This window comes from Mytilus edulis, chromosome 4 (genome assembly GCF_963676685.1).
Source record: "Mytilus edulis chromosome 4, xbMytEdul2.2, whole genome shotgun sequence".
NCBI classification, from domain to species: Eukaryota; Metazoa; Mollusca; class Bivalvia; order Mytilida; family Mytilidae; genus Mytilus; species Mytilus edulis.
The window spans coordinates 35,118,113-35,134,705 of record NC_092347.1 but is presented as its reverse complement, the minus strand read 5'-3'; the positions used below and the strand labels follow the sequence as shown (position 1 = coordinate 35,134,705).

Below are 16,593 nucleotides of genomic sequence, written 5' to 3'. Positions count from 1 at the left end.
TTTTTATTGTATACATTTGCTACTATACATCTTTCATTTGAAAATTCTACAAACTGCAGAACCAGATTTGTTTTTGTCTTACACTTTTACGACATGTTCTGGAATATATTTGTCACCTTCGCAGAAACTTAACACTTGTAAATGATATTGATTTCTAGTGGTTAATTGTACATAGAAACTGATTAAAACAAAATCAAGTTAATAATATAATATGTAATGAGAGCAGCGGCCGGTCACTGGTGTGGATATTTACAGATATTTTCTACAAATGTCATTTTACGCTGTGTTTTGTTGAATAGAAGGTTAATATCGTATGAATATAAAGTTGTTATTATTGATTGCGGAAAGAAAAAGCGACTAATTCTATATGTAATACAGTTGGCTGGATTACCATGGAGTCTAATATCTATATTACATTACTAAATGGTTGATTTTGTCAATAAAGTGGCAATATATTTATTTAGTACGGAATAAGACTGTTTCATTTAATGGTCATTTATTCCTCTCTGAAATAACACGAAAGTCCTTAGGTAAGTACATCTATTTATTTCGTTATTTTCATTTTTAAAGAAATAAAAAAAAATGGAATCTTCAAATGCAGATTAAATGATTAATTGTGTTTATTGTTATGCATATCAATGGGATGTTAACGTATATACATGTAGTTAGCTAGGAAATATTTGTGATATATGTTATGCTTCATAAAAAAAATTGTAGTTACCTACAATGTATGCATGTATTTCTTTTTTTTCGTTGGAAGCTTTGAAAACAAAATTGACCATACATGTATATATTAACCTTGGCTATTCTTGTATGGCCTTTTGGGTTCTTAAATTCCAAACGTAGTGAAAATCAACGACAATCCCTCCAGTTAGGGGTTAAGTTTCATAGCATCATAAAATAAACGAGAAGAAACCCGTATCATGCCAACAACTGGTTTTAGAATAAATATGGTTATTTCCGCTGCAACCCTTTGAGCGAATCAATATGAATTTCCAAAAAGTGCCATCTTAAGTGACCAGACAACAGCATCGTAACTATATCCCTTCGAAATATGTCTATTTAGAAGTTAGTTAGATTTTGAGATGAATGACGAAATGTTTGTGGTTTGTATAGAATATTAACATAAACGATTAGATGTGAAATACCTGAACGTACATGTATAAGATGTCTTCACGTTGATTTATATTGACGAACGATGTCCTTGAACCGATGGTAAGATTTAATAAATGTTTTGACAAGTTTGTGATATCGAAAACACTGGTGTAATATTTTCCCGTAATACAGAGATATGTTTCGTAAAAATCAAATACGTGTACGTTGTATGAAACATACATGAGTGATTTTCAAAGCTATTCGCAAGTAAATTTTTATTTGGAGGTTGATCAATGTAGTTTTTGACAAAAGGAAAACACACCAGAATTTAATCAATTCGATTTTATACGATGCTGCTTTTAAATAGCGCGGATTGAATACAAAATCAACTAAAGTGAAAAAAAAGTGTAACAATTAGCCTGCCAAATTGAACAATGTGTAAAGACTGCACGAGTTCTTTGAAGATATACACTGGTAATTCGTCATTCATAATACGATGTTAAATACTCAAACTAAAAGAACTCTGAAGATTGATATCCTGCTTTCTTAAATAAAATAAAAAAGCAACCTAAGCAGTGCATTTATCAATTGTGTCACTCCTGCTATAGGTCGGTCGACACATGAAAATATACTTGGCTTTCACCTATCCTGATTTACCGGTAGTCGTTCGACACATGAACCTATACTGAACTTTCATTTCTTTCCTAATATCGAATCATTTAATTATTTTGATCTCACTTTCCTAATATAGGTCGGTTGATGCAATAAAATAGGGGGCTATCACCTTTTCTTCTAAATGTAGGTCGAAACATTAAATATAACTGGGCTCTCAGCTTATCTGATCAACGTCGATCGACACATGACACAATTAGGTACTCAGCTTTTCATATTCGGGTTCAGAAGCCGTTTGTTTGAATGCTTAAAAATAGTTTGCTCCGTAAAATGTTCGCATGGATGTACCAAATTAAGAATCACGTTAGTGGTTGTCCAATGTTATATTCTAACATATTTTTTGTAGAAATGTAATGTTTGTTGTAAAATGCATATCTTGAATATTTTTTAGATTCATTTTCAAAAGGTTTGGAACAATTAAGAGCTGTTAAGGTCTGTCTCTGACATACTATAGTATGTATATATAGAAGATTTTCTGTCTGTCATTGGATATCATGATTTCTTGTTTGTCGTTGAGTGCTTTATTATAGACGTATACCTTTATATATAATATATATATATATATACTTTCTTGTCCATAAAATAACTTGCTCCATTGATAAGACTTAGTCTACAATTTAAAATATATCTCTAAGAAAACAGCATGCCATGTAAATACTTAGGTTCAGTTTTTTAAATTTGGCAATTCATTAACTTTATGAATGTAAACCAGAAATTCTGACCAATCTGAACATTGTTATACACTTCTTATAGCAATACAATATTTTACATTCATTTTACTATATACGCTAGTGACTATACGTCCGTGCAAACTATTACTTTATGAGTTAATGAGTGGACGAAATAAAACGCATATATGTTTGTGACGTTGGCGTAGTCTTTGAAGATTAATAACTTGACCTTTAAAGGCTGCTGGTGCTAATATTATGTTTAGGACCACTACGTGCGTGCCAATACCATTAACAATACGAATCTTTAACACATTTTCTAATATTGTCTGGAAGCAAATATGATGAATTACCAACCAACAAATCAATCGCTGTAACGACACCAACTATATATTGTAAAAAGCATTATAAGCTTCAGGCGTTTCATCTAATATGATGAATAACCATTATGAAGAGATTTTTATATAAATGACATCTCGTCTGTGTGGCTTTTTGTCTTCATTTGGACATCCCTATGGTATTAGCTATAATGGCTGTAAAGTGCAAAAGCATGCCATATCGTCTAATACGACGCACTAAGATGGATGAAATCGGACAATGAAAGCAACAAGTCGTGTCAGATACCCATCGACTGACAAATGTTTCTTGGAATCAAAGTCTTGTAAAGGTGTATATTGTGATTATTGTCGCAAACAGTATTATTAACATGGCGGTGATAACACAACTAAGATAGACTTAGTCCATAAATCTTGATGGTTTAACCATTAGTTTTTTAACTTGAGAAATGTTTTTATCTCAAATATGGAAGCTCGTTAGACGTTGTCTTTCCATTACAAAGTTTAGGGTTTGATGGAAGATTGTTGGTATATTCATTATCACATATTTACACAACTTATTTAGATTAGAAACGATAAGGTTCTTACACACTTGCTTGTGTTTGAAAACCGTTATTGACCATTATGTGTCTGTCCATTGTGTTGTGTTGTCTGGACACTTTCTCATAGTTAATCCATCAACTAGAAGATATAGTTTCCATATGTAGATGCTGCTGCTGAAATTTCGCCAAAGTTCTTTTTGGAAAAAATCAAATCAACTTAAAGTTTAGTTCCCATACGGGTCTCATTGTCATTTTCCAGATACAAGTCAAGATATGAAACACACTTAAGTGTATCTGTGGTGTCCTTAAATTCAAAAGTAATGTGATAGGTATCGATATTAGCGGATATAAAAGATACGCAAGGTTGTTTTTCATTTGTAAATGCGAAGCTCCTGTTTGTAGCCCACCAGGAGAAACAGGACCACATATTGGCCCCAGAAGACTGCCAACTGTATGCTAAAAACAAAAGCTTCCCCGAAATATTAATAAATTATGTTTAAAAGAAAAACATCAACAAAGATGCATAAATTCTTTCAATCAGTCATTAAGTTTATAATATTATATTAAAATATATATACTATTGGAAAAGGCAGATAAGTTCTAAGAGTTTATAATGTTGCAAGAAAAGGACTTAGATTGTGTGTACTCTAAAATATCTGAGGTATTTGATACACCTCCTAGAGTAGTTAATTGCATTGTTATTCTGAGCGTATGTATGTCTTCTTCAATGTCTTTACCATTGTCATGCGTAAACAAATACTGAACAATTTGTACTTTAGAGATGCGTCTTCCAGTTTGAAGAATTACGCTCATTATATTTAGACCCTTTGACTTAAACATTTTATAGAGAAACTCGAACGTAGCAAGAAGTAAGTCATACATATGAATGATAAACATGCGCACGTAAAATAAGAAGATAAAGACTTCGAAGACGTCAAAATTATAAGATCGTACAATACATGCATGCTTGTTGTTCAAATCTTTTAGCGGAAAATGTGTAGTATATATTAAAGAAATGATTAGTCATCAATAAAGGCAACAGTACTGTAGTTTGCCGTTGTTCGAAAGTCATAAATTGATTAAGAGAAAACAAATCTGGGTTACACACCAAAACTGAGGGAAACACATCAAATATAAGAGAAAAACAACGAAACAACAAGAACACAAAAGTGGAACAAACAATCAGACCAAAATAGGTATTTTGTAACTGACCATTTTATGAATATAAAGTTAAACCAAATAATGACATCAGTACATTCGTGTGAAAAGGAGAGTTTCCCCGTTTCATTTCACGTCTACCAATACAAACCAGTTTGAACAGTGTGAAGGGCAATTATATCAGAGACACTAGCTGTAAATTTGTAAAGACAGTTACAGGATTGCAAAATAATGGTAAAATGTACGATCATACGTGCTGGTCTTTGATAGAAATACAAAAAAAAAGTTCAATGCGGTATATTAGTTTTAATTGTGAATACACTTCATATAAACAGATACTGTTATGGTCATATTTTGGAAATGTAAACCTTTTCATTTAAAAGTACAAATGTTTAGGAAACTATTTTGAGCAATCAAATTGACAATTAGTTAATACAAATCATGACAGGAAATATTAATTAAGTCTTCTATATTTATAAAGGAAATTAATGTTGCTTTATTTTTGGTAATACTTGTCTGGGTCAATACTGCTATCTCTTCTATGCTACATTTTAGATGTTACATTACGTTTTAACACGCAATAATCTATGATTGTGCTAATGTGATCAACATTAAATCATTTTATATATGACTTTTAGGGTCTCCCATTGGCCTTCATCGTTAAATTATAATTGTGTGTACATACTGAACCTAAAACGAGTTTTATGTCTCCACTGCGGTACTATATATAACTAATGACAGAACGCGGAAGTAATATCAATGTTTATTTATGACTTGCAATGTACTTTATGATGAAGTTTTTTAAAGACAACATATATATCATTAAGTTGGGATTGCACGCTGACGCATGTTGTCACTTTATAAAGTAGTCCATACTTTCCCCGAAGGTACCATTGACCCAGTGTCTATCAATTGATAAAAAACACTGGTGCAGTGCTTTTGTCCGCAATTTGCTTTTTGTCCGACTTTTTTTGTTTGTCCGTACATGGTGTTCATTGTTCTAAGGTCATAAACGTATTTGGTTTGCTGCTCTGGATGTTTTCTTAATTGTGTTTTTAATACTTTTGGTCTCGATGCTATCTGATGATGGTTATTTCATGATCACATGTCCTGTGATTATAAATCGTTATCACTCGTTTCTTCTTAATGACAGAAAGCTTAGAATACTTCACCGACAATAAGATCATACCTTTATGCACTGTCCTGTTGAAAAATAAACGTATAGTACGTCACGTCACAAAGCTTATTTCTTGTTCATTTTAGAATTTCCGAAGTCTTATGATTTCTTTATGTTGTTTGGTATTGATGTTTATTCGTTTATGTTGAATTAAACATGGAAAGTTAATATCATTGTAGGGTGCGCTTGGTTTTCAGGTGTGTTTGTTTTGTTTTGTATTCAAGTCAATAGACAAGTTCACTCTCTCGTTACTGTATATGTTTTTTAATTGTAGAAAAAAATCTGTAAACGAATGTCGAATGCATACAATACGAGTTATCGATAATGCTCTCAAACCAAACAAAATGTAACTGTGTAATGAATTCTTCTATGTAAAAAAATAAGTTCAACGCGTTGGACTTTGGATTTCTTTTCTTTTACTAAAACAAACTTTCACGATGTAGGCTGTTCTGTAAAGGTAATAGATTTTTTTGTTTGCTTACTGTTTTATTCTTTTGGTTCTTAATACTTTTGAACTCAGAGATATTTGTTGATCGTTATTTCAAAGATATATTCGTACTGATTCTTATTTCATGATCACGTGTCGTGCGCATATAAACCGGTATTACATATTTGTTTCTTAATAAAAGCAAGCTTAAAATACTTCACCCATCGACACTAACATGATACCTTAATGCACTGAACTAATATATAAAAAAAAAACAATAGTCATGCAAGGGTCTTAATTCCTCTTCATTTGAAATCTTTTAAATAGCTGTCTCGTTGGCAATCTTACCACATTTTCTTTTTTTACAAATACACATGTAATCAAATTTTTATACATTAAGTCTTTTCTTTTTGTCATATAGGTAAACCATATGATACTTGTGACAAATATTGCAACATCATGGACAATTTATGAAACGTACGATGTTTCATGATGTTCATTACGCAAACAGTCTTCAACAATTACCTCTAATAAAATAATAAAAAGAACGCCTCTTCAAATACTTTTATATACAACATACAAGAGATCTCGAAATATAGCAAGGATAGGACTGCATGTCCAGATAGCATGTATCACTTTCAGAATGGGTTTAAATGCATGAAATTATAAGCAAAGTTAATCAGACAACGGTAATTGTTTTAACTGTATGTATATACTTACCCATTGTACAATCAATCTGTAGACAAAATTAGAATAGATAACAACTATATCTTTTGAGAAGATTGATAGATTCAACAATGAAAAATGCTCTCATTCCAAACAGAATGCAATGAAAATATAGCATAAGACTTCAATATGGTGGCACATTTTACAAAGTTAACACACGTTGAGAGACATGTATTAGACTTAAGTTCTACTTACAAATGTAGGTCTTTTTACAATGATTATGTCGTGCGTAGTCAGAATAATTTACATGTACGTTATTCTATGTGAAAAAAGTGACACTCGTCGGACATTTAATCAAAATTTAAAAAAAAAATACGATTTTCACTGCTACGTTAAGCTCCTACATGCATTTGGTTTGTTACTTTTCAATGCTTTATTCATTTTTTTATGTATACTTTTGGTTTTAAAAGATATCTGTTGATGGTTATAGCTTAATCACTTGACGTGTGCATATAAATCTGTTTCATACGGGTTTTTTTCTTCTTGACATTTCAAGATACTTTACCTATCGACAATACAATTATACCTTTCTGTACTAATAAACAATAAACCTATAGACACACATGGGTCTTTAATTCTCTTTTTTATGGAATCTGCATGATAGTTGTTTTGCTGGCAATCTTACCTCATCTCCTTATTTTATGAATAATTCTATTTGATTCTAAAAAATGTATTGTTACATAATTATAACATGATACTTGTTATAAAAAACAGTACATCATGAAAAAAATATTCAAATGTCGATGTTCTAAAATTTAGTTCATAACGCAAATAGCATTAAACATAACGGTCAAATAGAAAAAGAAAAAAACGCTAATGCAAATACGAGCATATTCAAGAGAGGGCGAGAGATAACAGAGGGACAGTCAAACTCATGGATCGACAACGCCATGGCTAAAAAAGAATAAGACAAACAGACAAATATAAGAACACAATACACAATATAGAAAACTAAAGACTAAGCAACACGAACCCCACCAAAAAGGCTGGGGCTGATTTCAAGTAATTCGGAATGGTAAGCAGATCCTGCTCCACATGTAGCACCCATCGTGTTGCTAATGTTATTACAAATCCGGTAGATAGTCTAATTCGGTAGGTCATATTCGTGAAAGGGGAAGGAAATTATAATAACGACATAACGAATATATCCGTTATCATCTGTGAAACGGTTATTCATACGGTCAACCAACGCGTGATGGCGTCCGTAAAATTTTACGAAGGGATGATTTCAACTTCGCCATTTGGAACTCTTGGTTTAATAGCTTCGTTGTGAACAGCAACCCTCTATCAAGGAAATCATGATACGACATACAAGCCCTGGAATATCGTAATATCAATTGTGAGATTAACACCCCGTATGCAGGCGCTGCTGGAATATTGCTGCATAGAAACGGAAAATCCCCAAATGGGAAGCTGAAATCGTCTTTTTTTTCGTTAAGTTTTGTTTTCAACCGACCCTCATTGTCAATTTGTAAATGCAAGTTAAGATATTAGGCCGACTCAACTGTATTTGTTGTATCCGTTATCTCTAGTTCGATGGAATAGATGCGTTTAACATTGTCACCAAATTTTGAAGTATCTAGTGATAGAACATCATCGCTACAGCGGTATAGTAAAGTTAAAGGATATTGTTAACTTCTTATCTTTCTTCCGAAGAAGTTCCTGTATGAAGTCAGTCTCATAATAATAAAGAAACCAGTTGGCAAGAAGAGGGACACAATTGGTTTCCATTGGAATGGACAGTCTGATGAAAAACTCGTCCTCCAAACGTAACAAATATATTGTCAATCAAGAAAACAAGCATCTTGATAATGTCAGTTTCAGAGAATTTTTTGGTTGAATCAGTTATGCTTTACAAAGTAGGATTTATTTATTTTCTACATTGACTATTCTGTTTTAGAAAACAAAGCAATACCAACTCTTTCAATTTGTCTTTATTTTGGAATGCGGAATACTTGTGTAAAGTGTAGAAAAGTCAAATGTTTTAATACATTTCTAAGATAGTATGTACTCTAAAAGATCTATAGACTTTTTTAGTATCTATAACTGATTCACGCCACCTCTAGAATAGGCAGTTTAACAATAACTTTGAAGCCCAGTTTTGATTGCTGATAAAATAGATGTTAATAATTTAGAATGGGGATTCGTGGAGCACTTGAAAAACCCAGCAATATACCGTTGTTTGTAAGCACACTTATGTAGTTTCAGTATCGAATACAGTGATGGAAGATCCAATTTAACTTGCTAAGCTCGATGGTGAAACAAGAGACCTCGAAACATTGGTAGGATGGGACAGTGTTAACATAACGTGCATCACTCTCACAAGGGTTTTAATACATGACATTATAAATAATTTATAATTAATTAGGTAACGTCTACTTTTTACTTTTTACTTCATGCTTATATTTTCTTATTGCTAAGGATGTTCGCTACTTTGGCTAAATAAAACAAGCTTTTTAAAAGACTGTTATAAATTGAAAGTATATAAATAAAGAAACTAAAAAAGCAGAAAAAAATGGAGGGTCCGTGTGCTTGTTTTCGAGATATAAGCCGTTGAAAATTTGGCGGGAAATTATTCTTTCTCGATTTTTCTTTCACTTACCATTGGCACCTTTGTTGTTTAAAAAACTATTAGAAAATAACAAGGATTTCATAATATTTTGAAATATGGCTTTTTAAATAATATGTAATAAAATATGAAAAGAAAAGTAGGGGTTAGTGGGCAATTTTATTTTAATGTTACTAGAGAACCATGATTATTCAACGATGAAAAAGGCTCTCATACCAAACAAAATGGCACCATGCAATGAATAAATTCTATACTTACAAATATAAGGATTTTTCCTAACGATGTTCGGTAACCAGAAAGACAAACAGAAATAGATTACACAGTCAATATACGTCTATGTAAAACAATATGTGCAACGCGAAGGACAATGGGGTCTGTACTTTTATTGAAAGGAAATTATACGATGCTAGCTGTTCTGTTAAAGGTCATGCATGTACTCTTGAATGTTTCATTCATTGGGGATTTATCACTTTTGGTCTAATGACCATTGCACAATTACATATCGTGTGCATATAAGTCGGTAAAACTCGGTCTTTCATCATGGAAGCAAGATTAAAATACTTCACCCATCGCCAATAAAATTATACCTTTATGAAATGTACTTGTGAAGAAAAATAAGCTATACTCATGTAGGGCTACTCTAATATCGTGGTAATTTTACCACATCTCTTTTTTTTTATAAATAATTTGATTCATTTTGTCATTTAAGTAAATAAAGGCAACAATAGTATACCGCTGTTCGAAATTCATAAATCGATTCAGAAAAAAACCCAAATGCGTGTACTAAAACATGATACTAAAACATGATACTTGTGACAATTATAGCAATATCATTAAAAGTATATGGAAAGTGTGATGTCCTAAAATGTAATTCAATACTCAAATAGTATTAAAACATTATGGTCAATAAAATAAAAAAAGAACACTTGCATATTTAACATACGGACTTCAATGGTGACACAAGATACCTCGAAATATCGGAAAGGATAGGACTGCGTGTGTACATACGTGCATCACTATCAGAAAACTTTTTATATGAAAAAGAAGATGTGGTATGATTGCCAATGAGACAACTGTCCACAAGAGACCAAAATGACACATACATTAACAACTATAGGTCACCGTACATAGTATGGTATTATAAATAACAGTAAATCAGGTAAGGCAACTTCAACTGTCGACATGTATTTATTTCCTCATTGCTAAAAAAAACTGTAGACAAAATTATAAAAATATTATATATACCAAGTCAATTATTAGACAGTGAATTCGAAGGTTGATAGATGCTTCAATAACAAACACTATATAGCCGTACACTTTATGTATAGCATTTAAGTGTCAAATTTTACAAATTTGACACAAACTGAGAAATATTTATAAGACATTAAGAGTTCTACGTACAAATATTTTTCACACTGATTTTGTCATGAGCAGTAAACAAAATCGGGAATGAATTACATATAAATCTTCAACGAATATAATTCACCTGCAAGGCGAAGGACATTAGAACTATTTTATCGAAATTAAATAACACAATGTTGGCAGTTCTGCCAAGGTCATACGTGTATTGGGTTTACTACTTTTACATGTTTTATTCATTTAGGTTTTATACTTTCATTCTCGAAGATATCTGTTGATGGTTATTGAAAAGATATCTGATTATATGTATTTCATGATCACGTGTCATGTGCATATAAATCGGTATCACGCGTTTTTTACTTAATTAAAACAAGTTTTTAATATTTAACCTGTCGACAATAAAATCATACCTGTATTCACTGTACTGATAAAAACAAAAACAAAACTATAGTCATACAGGGGTCCTTCATTTGGACTCTGTTTGATAGTTATCTCGTTGGACATCATACTATTATTCTATATAGCAACATCCTGAAAAATTTATGGAAAGTCCGCTGAATAAAATTATAGTTCTTTACAAAAATAGAATTCAAACATGGGGATATTTAAAATACGCTTTAAGGCAGGAATGTGACATTTGGCATCCATTCGTTTGATGTATTTCAGCTTTTGAGCTTTTAATTTTACTATTTGCTTAGGAAAATTCCGTTTTAAAATTTCCCTCGGAGTTCGGTATTTTTGTTATTTTACTTTCTACTGCAAACACTTGCATATTCAACATACCAACATACTGACTTTGATGGTGACACAACATGCCTAGAAATATTAGATGGTATGGGACTGCGTGTTCACATATTAACGTGTCCAGAAGAGTTTCAAATGCATTACATTATAAATCATGGCTAACGTTCAATGTAACGGCTACTTATTATCATTTAATTTTTTTCATTGTACAAGAAATCTGTAGACAAAGATAGTGAAAGTTGATAGATTTAGCGATGAAAATGCTCATAACAAACACTATGTACCCGTGCAATTAATTGTTTAAGACTCAAATTTCAGTGGCACATTTTAAAGGTTGACACATTATATGAAATATTACTAAAAATTGATTTCTACTTATAAATGAAATTTTTTTAATAGTAACTTTTACATCTTTTGTAATTTTAACTTTCCGTAATTATTCTGTCGTGAAGCAATAATTGTGACAACGGTTAAACAATTGAATTTATTAAAACATTTTCTAACTTAACACGCACGACCTCACCTTTTATTGCATAAAGAAGGTACAGACACATGTAATTTTATGGTAACTAAGTGTAATATTAATCAATTACATGTACCCTATTGATAAAAATTTAAACTCAAAATTCAAAACTTATATGAATTCGTTTATGTACCAAAGCCACCTGCAAGGCTGATTATATCGAAACTCAAATTAAATTATAAGATCTTGCCTGTTCTGGCAAGGTCATACATGTTTATGGCTTGCTACTCTTACATGTCTAATTCATTTTGTTTTAATACTTTTGGTATCGAAAGTATCTGTTGATATTTATTTCATGATCACGGGTCGTGCGCTTGTAAATCGGTATCACACGGGTTTTTTCTTCTTAATGAAAACAATATTTAAATATGTATCCTATCCACAATAAAATGAAACCTTCGTGCACTATACTGTTACAAAAACATAAAGGCATAAAGGGTGCTTTAACCGTCCATATTTTGACTCTGTTTCCTAATTATCTGGTTGACAATCAAACAACATCTTGTTTTATATAGCAACATCATGGAAACATATATGGAAAGAATGATGTTCAAAATTGACATTAAAGTCATTCAAATAAAAGAACGCTACAACAAACCTGTATATTTAACATACTGACTTTGATGGTGACACAAGAGATCTAGAAATGTTGAGTAGGATAGGACTGCACATTTACATGAAGGGTTTTAATATATTGCTTTATAAACCATTGTTCATAGGGTCGGTGTAACGACTTCTTTTGTTTGTGTGTACTTTCTCATTGTTCAAGAAATCTGTAGACAATGATAAAATAGAAACCATGCCAGTCAAATAGTGAAGGTTGATAGATTTAACGATGAGACAAAGCCTCAAAACCAACACTCTGTAGCCATGCAATGAATTTATATGACAAGAAGTTCGGGTGAACCTTTTACAAAGTTGACTCATAATATAAGAAATATTTCTTAAAAGGCAATGGTTGGGTCAACAGTAAAATAATTGACTCCATTAAAACATTTTGTAGTTGAACACGCATGAACACAACTATTATAAAAGTTATTAAGGATTAAGAATAGATGTGCAGTAACTGCATCTGCAGCATCGATTATAAACCAAATACCATTTCATCTAACCAATTAAAAGTTAAGTGCAATATCTGGTATTAAGAAGGTAAAAAACACATGTAATTTCATGGCAACTAAGTGTAACATTAATCAATTCCATGTATTCTATTTCAATAAATGGCAAAAGTTAAGAATTACAATAAAATTTGACATAAATGTTTGATATTTAATCAACTGTTAGATTGTTTTATTCCCAATTGTATGAGTTTTATCAGTAAAGTATTTATAGTTATCATGAAAAGTGCGTTTTTCTATCATGCTACGATTTTTTTCGTAATTTTGTGCAGATAAATATTTTTATTTTGAATATGATAATTTTGTATTGATATAGTTGTTAATGAAATACTACAGCTGCTTGTATCAGAACATGATGGCTCGCTGGAAGAATGTCAACAGAAACGTGTTAAGACAATGTGATCTAGCTCCTATTTTCTTCTTCGGTTTACTTTTCAAAACTAAATTCAACTTCTGTTCATGATGTTTCAGCATACATTTTTATAATTCAGGAATATTACACATTTGAAGAAATATTTAATCTCTGCTTCATTTTCCTGCCTGTTTTGTGCGAGGTCACATTCCTCTAAAATGTCGTTGTTTCCTCGTGTTCAGTCCTTCTGGTCACCGATTTGATATTCAGTGTTGTTGGTTCTATTTTTTTTAAATGTTTAAAAGGAGGAATGATTTTACTCTGAATAAATTTATCTGAAAATGATTTAAATGTATCTGTAAACAATAGGTTTCATTTTCTTACAATCTCTATTTATAACAGGTGAATTTATATTTGAAAATATATCAAAAGAAGCAAAATAAATGATAAAAACCATTGAATTTCTTATAAAATATGACGTTACACAATATTTTATCTTTGGAATGTCTTCAGTTAAAATATTGTATAAACAAATTCCAGTTAGAGTATGCCTATAAATATATAAATTTGTAAGTAAAGAAGCCAACAACCTGTTCTAATGATGTGTGAGGTACGCAAACCAGCAACTAATTAATTACGTTTTGTCATTGAACTATTCTTTTGTACAGATTACAAATCACTGCCTTAATCTTATTATTTGAGCATAGAATTATGAACAGTTGTTTGCGGAAAAAATACCTGTAACTTGAAGATGATAATGAAAGTGTGTATGATTACCTATTTATGCCATGTTATTTACTATTATCATAGCTAGTAAGCTTTCATTTTTGTTGTTGTACATGTATGATGCACAGATCATCGTCTGTTACCTGTTAACTGTAATTCTCTATTTCCTTGCAGGGCTTAACTTTTTCAAGGCCATTTGTTCAATTCCTATAATATAGTGTACGATACTGATTTTATTACGGCGTCATGTTACATGTATGAAATGCAAGTTCGACAAACATTTTTAAGTGACAAATGCAATGTTTTTAATTTCAAAACAAACAAAATCATATAATGCCAACTTAGCCAAGAGCTTATACAATTACAATAACTTTTTCAAGTCGACAGTTTACAGTTAAAAATGTTTATTTAGATATAACTCTGTATCCACTATCAAATCTAGTACTGATATGCAACTGGATAATTGCACACCAGTTCATATACATCATTTGTGATACAAAATTCATAAAGTTTAGTGATTATAATAATAACATAAAAAAAAATTATTAGTTTGTGAATTCCTCGTTTTTGGTTGACTCTCAGTAGTTCTTAAGATGTTTTTACGACTAGTTCGATCACTGACTGAAACAGTGTCAATACTTTTTATAAATCGTCAAACAACGTTGTAATGTTTGAACATAAAGAGTTCTGATAAAGAAACCTTTTTTTACTTGTAAATCGTTATTTTTGTTTAAATTATTTATAAAAAAAACTCAACCAGGAATGCGAGCCTCAGCTTTTTCTCTAAGCCGATTGAAATGAAAAACTTAAAACATAGATGATATCTCACTGAAACAACAACAATAATATTGAAATTCTCTGTTAAACAGATACTATTTAAAGGATTCATTCAAAGATGTACTTGACACTGCTTGTATTGAAAAAAAATCATAAACATATAGTTTCATGTTTATTCTTGGTGCAGATTTGATTAATAAGTGCACTTCTTAGCTGGGAAAACAATATGATGTCTTCCTCATTGGTAAGCCATACAATTAAAAAAACAAGTCGTGTTTCAACTCAATGTACTTAAACTTAACACTAGGAATCAGATACTTAAACCAAAATACGAAATGGATATCAAATTTTGAAGACTTTATTGTTGTTTACTTTACATCAAGTGGTAAATATTGTATGCATGTTGAGAACAATACTTTGAAAGATAACCACTGAATTTATTCCTGTTTGGAAAGGCATCTAAAGTTTTGAAGCTTACTATCACTTTTGGCTTTTCACTTGTCTCGTAGTAAAAAGAGATATAAAGCACCAAGAGTACATCCAAAACACATTAAAGAGAAAGTGACTACGCAATAGTAAAATCAAAAGAAGACAGATAACAAAACACTACATAAAAATCTTAAGAATTAGAAACACGAACCCCACTAAAGACAAGGAATGATTATAAGTACCTGTTTGGATAAACATATCCTGTTCCACTATTGGCACCCGTCAGGTTGTTCCTGGTAAGAACACATTCGGAGATTCATCTCATTTGGGTAATGCAAAAGAAACAATAAAGAGACAAAAGTACGTAAGTTTTCTGTTATGCATGTCTTTTATGTTGAAAATCTGTTTTTATCAAAGTCTTACTATAATAGGTATCAAATTAACTTAAATGATTACCAGTGAATAGAAATGATGTGAATAGCAGATAACCACTATCAGACGGGCATATAACCTTACAAACACCCAATAAACCTACTCGTATTATAATAGTTGACAAATTTATTTCTAGTGTCTTAGAAACATACCTACTGTTTAATTACCAGGTAAGTGGTTTCGTGACAACAAATTGCTTCAAACATAACTTAATTCTACCAAGGGTACAACGATTTTATTTGAAAGTATGGTTGTCCCTATAGAGAACGTAAATCAAATGGATATCACACCTTAATTTGTTTCGTTGATCTTGTTTAGAAAGCTCGTAAATTAAGATACGATTCAAATAAACTTCTTATTGCTTTTGATCAATTGCATTGTTCTTAAATGTTATCCATTTAGCATTGTAGATCTTGCATCACTGTCTTTATAAGTACTATCATTTACATTTATCTAATATAGTTGTATATGTAACAAAACATGTTTTTCAATTAAAAGATAACTAATTGCATGTATGTATTGTATTGAAAACTTAGTCTTACATCCTATTGATACAATGTACTTATATATTTGAAATGCAGACGTTCGTGCTTTTCTTAGACTTTTTATAACGTCTTTACACTTACTCTGTTTGATGTTCACTGATAAATAGTTTAGTCTGGATAACTTGATTTATGCATGAGTTGTAAATGGCTCTGTGTGGTTCGTGTTAATCGAACGAGTAAATCCATTTTCTATATGTTTTACAGTGTGTTCTTATATCT

At 31.2% G+C, this 16,593-nt stretch overlaps 1 protein-coding gene across 2 annotated transcripts in view; it reads left to right on the top strand.

Moving 5' to 3' along the window:
• The first annotated feature begins 200 nt into the window (after positions 1-200).
• The window catches only part of LOC139519605 (zwei Ig domain protein zig-8-like), a 92,432-nt gene continuing 76,039 nt past the window's right edge, over positions 201-16,593 (top strand). The window contains exon 1 of one of the 2 annotated variants that reach the window (XM_071311794.1): positions 201-530. The gene's annotated coding sequence lies outside the window, so the exon portion shown is untranslated. The remainder of the gene's footprint in view (positions 531-16,593) is intronic. The other variant, XM_071311790.1, reaches the window with a different exon arrangement.